The sequence below is a fragment of the Salvelinus alpinus genome, chromosome 11 (genome assembly GCF_045679555.1).
Source record: "Salvelinus alpinus chromosome 11, SLU_Salpinus.1, whole genome shotgun sequence".
Classification (NCBI taxonomy): Eukaryota; Metazoa; Chordata; class Actinopteri; order Salmoniformes; family Salmonidae; genus Salvelinus; species Salvelinus alpinus.
The window spans coordinates 25,414,529-25,420,991 of record NC_092096.1 but is presented as its reverse complement, the minus strand read 5'-3'; positions in this window follow the sequence as shown (position 1 = coordinate 25,420,991).

The window sequence follows — 6,463 nt, the reverse complement described above, 5'->3', positions numbered from 1 at the left end:
TCCGTCAGTCAGGAGCTGCCAGAGCTGCCTTCCAGTCCGGAGCTGCCACTCCGTCCGGAGCTGCCACTCAGTCCGGAGCTGCCACTCAGTCCGGAGCTGCCACTCAGTCCGGAGCTGCCACTCAGTCCGGAGCGACCATTCAGTCCAGAGCTGCCTCTCTGTCCGGAGCTGCCCTTCAGTCCGGAGTTGCCCCTCTGTCCTGAGCTACCTCTCTGTACTGAGCTACCTCTCTGTCCTGAGCTACCTCTCTGTCCTGAGCTACCTCTCTGTCTTGAGCTACCTCTCTGTCTTGAGCTACCTCTCTGTCCTGAGCTACCTCTCTGTCCTGAGCTGTCTCCTCTATCTAGGGGGGACCTTTGTGAAGGTTCCTAGACCAGGGTCGGGGGCGAGGGTTGCCACTCAAAGGACGCTAAGGAGGGGGACAAAGACAATGGTGGAGTGGTGTCCTCGTCCTGCGCCGGAGCCGCCACCGCGGACAGATGCCCACCCAGACCCTCCCCTTGAGTTTTAGGGGTGCGTTCGGAGTCCGCACCTCAGGAGGGGGGTACTGTCACGTCCTGACCATAGTGCTTATGTGTTTTGCTTGTTTTAGTGTTGGTCAGGACGTGAGCTGGGTGGGCATTCTATGTTGTGTGTCTAGTTTGTCTGTTTCCTGTGTCAGTGTTTGTGCCACACGGGACTGTGACGGTTGGTTCGTTTGTTGTTTTGTATTTTGTCTAGTTTTCGTGTTATTAAATCATGGAAACTTACCACGCTGTACATTGGTCCTCCGATCCTTCTCGCCTCTCCTCGTCCGATGAGGAGGACGACTTAGACTGCCGTTACAGGTGTTGTGCCTAAAATCTCCCCCCTGCCAGAATCCCCCCCTTTCCATGAACGCGCACACACTCAATTCATCATTGCTGCGACTTCCTTGCTAGTTGAGATTTCTGCTCTTCACTCCGTTGTCAGTTTAGCCTACATTTCACTGATCTTAGTAGCAGAAAGCAGGTTTTATTTGTGTCCTTCAAGGCAGCTGTCAATGATCACGTTAGGCTGCGATTCTGTAAAGGTTTTCTTCCTGGGGTGAAGGAGAGGACCAAAATGCAGCGTAGCCAGTGCTCAACATGTTTAATTATAAGAACAAGTGAACACTACAAACAATCTACAAAATAACAAACCGTGAAAACCGAGACAGACCTATCTGGTGCAGACAATCACAGAGACAGGAAACAACCACCCACAACGAACACAGTGAAACAACCTACCTAAATATGACTCTTAATTAGAGGAACGCAAAACACCTGCCTCTAATTAAGAGCCATACCAGGCAACCCTAAACCAACATAGAAACACACAACATAGAATGCCCACCCAAAACTCACGCCCTGACCATCACACACATACAAAACAACAGAAAACAGGTCAGGAACGTGACAGAACCCCCCCCTCAAGGTGCGAACGCCGGGCGCACCAGCACAAAGTCCAGGGGAGGGTCTGGGTGGGCATCTGACCACGGTGGTGGCTCAGGCTCCGGACGCTGTCCCCACACCACCATAGTCACTCCCCGCTTCTGTATCCCCCTCCCAATGACCACCCTCCAACTAAAACCACCTAAATGAAGGGGCAGCACCGGGATAAGGGGCAGCACCGGGATAAGGGGCAGCACCGGGATAAGGGGCGGCAGGTCCTGGCTGAGGAACTCTGGCAGGTCCTGGCTGAGGGACTCTGGCAGGTCCTGGCTGAGGGACTCTGGCAGGTCCTGGCTGAGGGACTCTGGCAGGTCCGGGCTGAGGGACTCTGGCAGGTCCGGGCTGAGGGACTCTGGCAGGTCCGGGCTGAGGGACTCTGGCAGGTCCGGGCTGACGGAAGGCTCTGGCTGATCCGGTCTGGCGGAAGGCTCTGGCTGATCCGGTCTGGCGGAAGACTCTGGCTGATCCGGTCTGGCGGAAGGCTCTGGCTGATCCGGTCTGGCGGAAGGCTCTGGCTGATCCGGTCTGGCGGAAGGCTCTAGCGGCTCCTGTCTGGCGGACGGCTCTAGCGGCTCCTGTCTGGCGGACGGCTCTGTAGGCTCATGGCAGACGGGCGGCTTTGCAGGCTCATGGCAGACGGACAGTTCAGACGGCGTAGGGCAGACGGGCAGTTCAGACGCCGCTGGGCAGACGGGCAGTTCAGGCGCCGCTGGGCAGACGGGCAGTTCAGGCGCCGCTGGGCAGACGGGCAGTTCAGGCGCCGCTGGGCAGACGGGCAGTTCAGGCGCCGCTGGGCAGACGGGCAGTTCAGGCGCCGCTGGGCAGACGGCAGACTCTGGCCGGCTGAGACGCACTGTAGGCCTGGTGCGTGGGACCGGAACTGGAGGTACCGGGCTAAGGACACGCACCTTCAGGCTAGTGCGGGGAACAACAACAGGGCACACTGGACTCTCGTGGCGCACTCTAGGCCTGGTGCGTGGTACCGGAACTGGAGGTACCGGGCTGAGGGCACGCACCTCAGGGCGAGTGCGGGGAGAAGGAACAGTGCGTACAGGGCTCTGGAGACGCACAGGAGGCTTGGTGCGTGGTGCCGGAACTGGAGGCACTGGGCTGGAGACACGCACCATAGGGAGAGTGCGTGGAGGAGGAACAGGGCTCTGGAGATGCACTGGAAGCCTGGTGCGTGGTGTAGGCACTGGTGGTACTGAGCTGGGGTGGGAAGGTGGCGCCGGATATACCGGACCGTGAAGGAGGACACGTGCTCTTGAGCACCGAGCCTCCCCAACCTTACCAGGTTGAATGGTCCCCGTAGCCCTGCCAGTGCGGCGAGGTGGAATAGCCCGCACTGGGCTATGCAGGCGAACCGGGGACACCACCTGTAAGGCTGGTGCCATGTACGCCGGCCCGAGGAGACGTACTGGAGACCAGATACGTTGGGCCGGCTTCATGGCACTCGGCTCGATGCCCAACCTAGCCCTCCCAGTGCGGCAAGGTGGAATAGCCCGCACTGGGCTAAGCACGCGTACTGGGGACACCGTGCGCTTTACCGCATAACACGGTGTCTGACCAGTACGACGCTCTCTCACTCCACGGCAAGCCCGGGGAGTTGGCTCAGGTATCCAACCCGGCTTCGCCACACTCCCCTTTAGCCCCCCCCCCCCCAAGAAATTTTTGGGTGAGCCTCTCGGGCTTCCAGCCTCTCTTACGTGCTGCCTCCTCAATCCACCGCTCCTGGGCTGTGGCTGCCTCCTTCACCTCCCGAGAGCGGCGATTCTCTCCAACCCTTCCCCAGGGTCCTTTTCCGTCCATGATCTCCCAAGACCATTCCTCCTGTGTCCAGTAGTCCTGTGTACTGGGCCGCTGCTGCTCCCCGTTGCTACGCTGCTTGGTCCTGGTTTGGTGGGTGGTTCTGTAAAGGTTTTCTTCCTGGGGTGAAGGAGAGGACCAAAATGCAGCGTAGCCAGTGCTCAACATGTTTAATTATAAGAACAAGTGAACACTACAAACAATCTACAAAATAACAAACCGTGAAAACCGAGACAGACCTATCTGGTGCAGACAATCACAGAGACAGGAAACAACCACCCACAACGAACACAGTGAAACAACCTACCTAAATATGACTCTTAATTAGAGGAACGCAAAACACCTGCCTCTAATTAAGAGCCATACCAGGCAACCCTAAACCAACATAGAAACACACAACATAGAATGCCCACCCAGAACTCACGCCCTGACCATCACACACATACAAAACAACAGAAAACAGGTCAGGAACGTGACAGATTCATTTGATTTTTTATGGTGGTTTGATCACGGGGGAGGCACTAGTAATGTCTGCAGTTTTTGGTTTGGTGTATTAGTCTACAAATAAATATCTTTGCCAAAATTAATCTCTCCCATGTCTTATTCTATCTTGACGTGAAGTTTGTTCTATAGAAAGTATTTGACTCTGATGTGTGCCACAGAGAGTATTTGACTCTAGCCACAAAATTAAGGAAATTAGAATGGGGGGGGGGGTTTCGGCAAGGCCATTTTCTTGCCTGTCGAAATTCTCCTCCACCTTCTGTCTTGGGACTGCAAGGCCTGGCACACTTCATAATCCTTTTGGTAGCTCATGTTGACCTTTAGTGTGTGCCACAGAAATTATTTCACACTAGCCCCAAAAGTAAGGAATTTCGGCAGGCAAGAAAATGGCCTTGCCGAAATCCCCCCCGCCCCTTCTAATTTCCTTAATTTTGTGGCTAGAGTCAAATACTTTCTGTGGCACACACTACTGGTCAACATGAGTTACCAAAATGATTCTGCACAAGGTCGCAGCAATGGAGAATTGAGTGTGTGCGCGTTCACACGAAGGGCAGGGGGAATTCTGGCAGGGGGGAGATTTTTGGCACAACACCTGTTGCATGTTGTGTTTGTCTGCTAGCCCAGGGCATTGGAATACACGTGTGAATCCTTAGCCCAGAGCTAAAGCTTAGCCCAGGGTTAACAAATGCTTGTGTGAACACAGGATAAGCTAGGCCAGGGCCAGTCTTCCCTGTGGCTAAGAACAACGCAGTGTGTAAAGGCCTTTTACTGTTTCACATCTGAGACGTTGATATTGTGTGGTGTATTGCAAGCTGGTCTCAACAAAGTAATCAGAATAGGCTGGATCCCACAGGGTTCTGGTTAAAAGTAGTGTATAATGGTGCAGAGCCGTGGTTGAGTGGGTTGCATCCCAAATCTATCCGCTGGAGACCAGGGTTCAGTCCCGGTGTCTACCTTATCCACTGTCTCTCCATCTGGCCTGGATTTTCATTTAAAAGTGTTAAAATACCTTTCATTTAAATTTAAAAATGTAAACGTAGTGCACTAGAGAGAATATGGTGACATTTGTGATGCAACCCTAGAGTCTTTAACATCATAATGCTTGTCATTGTAATTAGGCTAATATTGTAGCAACAATGCTACTGCTATGTATGTCACTATCACAATCAGAGTGCAGACTTGAGGTATCATCTAACAATGATTTTCATACTAATACAACCGTAAATACTTATTTCCTCAACGTTTGTGAACCTTGTAAAAAGCAATCAATGATGGTCCATCTCTCACTCCCTCTCATGGTGCACAGACAGACGTACTGGTACTTCTACTAAAAAGCTGCCCAAGGCTATTGCCACCCACAGCTGTGTGTGTGTGTGTGTGTGTGTATGTGTGTGTGTATGTGTATGTGTGTGTGTGTGTGTGTGTGTGTGTGTGTGTGTGTGTGTGTGTGTGTGTGTGTGTGTGTGTGTGTGTGTGTGTGTGTGTGTGTGTGTGTGTGTGTGTGTGTGTGTGTGTGTGTGTGTGTGTGTGTGTGTGTGTGTGTGTGTGTTTGCGCACTTGTGTATTATCATTCTCAGCATCTGTGAATGGAAGCATGGCTCCCCAGTTTCCTTCAGCAGCTGCCACTGTTGAGGCATTACACAAGCAGGGGAGTGGGAGGCAGGCAGGCAGGCAGTGGTAATGTGGGGGAAGCTGCTATAGCTGCCTAACAATAAACTCACACCTCCTCAATCTATAATCAGGAACAGGCTCGAGGCATCTGCTCTAGAACAAGATTTCGCTTAAATCGAGAGACATTTAGTCATATGGTGTTTTGCGGATAATATACAATGTGTCTGCAAGTATCACAGTTTAGTGTTGAAATACAAGTCTGTTTGTGCAAATATGCGTCATTAAATTAATGGACGTTTACTTTTTTCTGTTTTATTATTATATGAATATATAAGATATAAATAAGATAGAAAAATATATGGATGATGTTTTGTAAAACACCAAGAGAAGTAATAACACTGTTGCATGGCAATAACGTTTTCTGGTTCTGATTCTTAGGTCTGGTCAGTGTGATGCTGAACATATGATAACGGATGATACTTATTACAGTATGTGTTGCCCATCAATCATATAGATTTTATATTTTGAAATTGCAGTGCAACCTTAAAAGCCGCAATTATTGTATGGCGATCAAAGTGCTCATTACGCATAATGACACTTTAGGGAAATAAACTAAACACCTGTAGGCGATTAGATTTCCAACTTTACAATGAATCTGCAAGTTAGATCATTCACAAATGTTCACATTTAAGATCGAATGGCACGCCTGGGAGAGTGTCAATTACGCAGTTTCGATCCATTTTGCCCAAATGATTGAATGCCTTTCATGTGTTAATTACGAAAGTAGGCTAGCTAGAACATGTCTTCAAGGTCATGGCTCATATACAGTTGGTTAGATACCGTATGGGGGGAAACGTATGCTGCAAAGGCACAGACACTTGCGTGCTCATAAGAATTGCCCTGCACGGTGGGGAATCCTGCGAAAGTCGAGAAGTACGGCAATTGGTCCGCTATATACAGTATCTCTCTATATTCTGCCGGAAAATCTGGTGTGAAGGTGAAGAGAGGCATCTGGCGCGTGGGAGGCATCGATTTATAACTTCTGATCACGAGCCTGTTCTTGGAAAAACCGGTGCCTGACTGCCTTAGTGAAC